General features: G+C 45.8%; 1 pseudogene; it reads right to left on the bottom strand.

Moving 5' to 3' along the window:
* Window positions 1–594: 594 nt before the first annotated feature.
* Window positions 595–1,981, bottom strand: LOC144148120 (uncharacterized; annotated as a pseudogene).
* Between the last annotated feature and the right edge of the window lie 387 nt (window positions 1,982–2,368).

Raw genomic sequence — 2,368 nt, forward strand, 5'->3', positions numbered from 1 at the left:
CTAGCTTCGCCCGGTATTAAATCTCCTCGTTCAAGTAGCCTAAGAAAGCCAATGTCTTTAAAAGAAAGCCTCGCCAGCAATGCGTGGCTGCCCCCCCCCCCACAAGGAAATGTTTGAATCTCATTTCTGTCGTACCCTCAAAGTGTTGCCGGACATCACTCTGGGCACAATTATACACTAGACATGGATATAACAAACAAATATTTGTGCCAAAGACAGCAATACGTATGTCAATGTAGAATACACATAGGTATACGTCTTGCATGCGTACTGCTACAGTATCTACAATATGCATAGGCTGTACCACTAAGGTAACATCCCGTAAACAGAATATAAAAGTACCATGACAGGTGCATTCTACATTATCCTTCGCGTGATTTCGATGGTTTTTTTGTAGTTGTAGGAACGTTGGGTATATGTAATTTTGACCCCAACGCTATGCCTCCTGGTCATCTTTCATGTCGATTCCCTACATCTCCAGGGTATCTGCAACACGTAACTGGGTTTGCTGGGCACTACCTCGCACAGATGGTTAGTGCAGACCCCAACAACGAGAGAGAAACCGGTGTAGAAGAGGTAACGGTTGGCGAGCACTCAGCAAGACGGTCAGCTCGCTCTTGACGGCCGCGAGGGCCGCATTTCGCTTGACTTCATCCGAAATCCACGACAGCATGAATCTCGGGAGCAGTGTAGCGGCAACCAGCAGGTCCTTCTGATTTATCACATTGTCGAACCTGCAGCAGCGAAATGTATATTGTATTAGCAAAATAACTTTTGTACTTCATCCAAACGAGCGATGTTTGTAGGCGCGCGGTACTCCCCGCGCCCACGGGGAGCGTGGTGAAAGAAGACAAGTCTTTGCGTGCAGTGGTAATAAACACCACTGCGTAAAGAAAACGAGTCGTCTGATCGATAACCTACGGTGGAATTCGCAGGCCACAAGTTTCAAAACGTACACTCTACGCGAGAAACATTGATCATAAAACCATTCAACCGACGGTTATAATCTTTTGTCTCTCCCGATCGACATTACATTCCATAGTTTTCTAAGGCAATTCATGCAATTTAGGCGTGTCACAACTTACCTCTCGTGCATTCCGGCCAACAGAGACACAGCTAGAGGTCCGCAGTGGCCCAATCCAGCCATTTCCTCATACTCGAATTTCTTGATGAGAACGTCCAGCGTCGGAAGCAGGTAGCCACTGGGAATGTGGTTGTCACCTTGCAGGACATTCAGGGCGCAGCAGACAGGCTTCATGACCTGTAATTAAACGGCAGATAATTTAGCAAGAAAGTCACGAAAACTACGTAAATTTGACGTACCCTGCAATACTCCTTGATGAAGTTGGGCTCGTGAAGTAGCAGCAGCCTCGGAACTACTAGCTTGCAGAAGAGGACGTCTAGGTCTGTTCTCCTTTCTATAAACGTGTTGATAGCCTCCATGGACTTGAAGGTAGAGTTCCCCCATGTAACATTTGGCCAAGGCACATAGATTCCGCTGTGGGCCTTGATAAGATCATCCGCTTGCGGGGACTGTGCCTGCTTATTCCAGAGCCTTTGGCACTTGGATTTTGCTTAATCGTGGAGTATTCCTGATCAACAGTCTCTGCACGAGCCGCGTCAACTGTAGCGATGAGGTTCAAAGTGTGTGCTGAGAACCGGTGGTGGAATGGCAGGTGGTGCCTTTCTTCTTCGACGCTGTCGATAAGCGAACATAAATGCACGCGCTGACAATTTTCTTCGTATGCATCGTTGGCTTCCTCTTCCTCCTCACCGTAGATCCAGCACAAGCGCAACAATATATAGACGTGTGTACAAAGGAATAACATTTTCAACAATGTAACAGAGACTCACCGAAAAGCTTTCACGAAATTGGACCCGCTGTCCGTGATAACTTTCGTAATCTTTCCCAGAAGGTCGAACTCGTGAATATCTCCTCTAGCGTGGTGGCAAGCCTCTCAAAAGTTACGCTCCCGTGCATACGCGCCAAGTCAAGGAGGCGACCTTTCTTTCTAAAGTTGTCGGGTCCAGCCAAAGGACCGTGACACCAAGGTAACACCTGAAAAGTTATTTGCAAGCGAACTATAGAATATGATAATGATCAAGGTTAGCCACACTAAAATGATACCTGTATTTCTTCATAATGAAGTGTTTGCGCTAGGTAAATCGATATTAAGAAAAATATGGCTTCGTAGGTTATGGCAAAGCAAATTGCTCGTGTATTTAGATATTTGAAAAACACCATATACAGACAAAAAGGTATAAAAACATCAAAACTAAGGGAAGCAAACGTAGTAACTATAAACAGACTCATATGTCTTTGAGTAAAATGGCAGAAGTGCGGATAGGTCAACCGTCACTCGTATGG

This window comes from Haemaphysalis longicornis, unplaced genomic scaffold, assembly GCF_048455015.1.
Source record: "Haemaphysalis longicornis isolate Haplotype H1 unplaced genomic scaffold, Haemaphysalis longicornis Haplotype H1 scaffold_78, whole genome shotgun sequence".
Classification (NCBI taxonomy): domain Eukaryota; kingdom Metazoa; phylum Arthropoda; class Arachnida; order Ixodida; family Ixodidae; genus Haemaphysalis; species Haemaphysalis longicornis.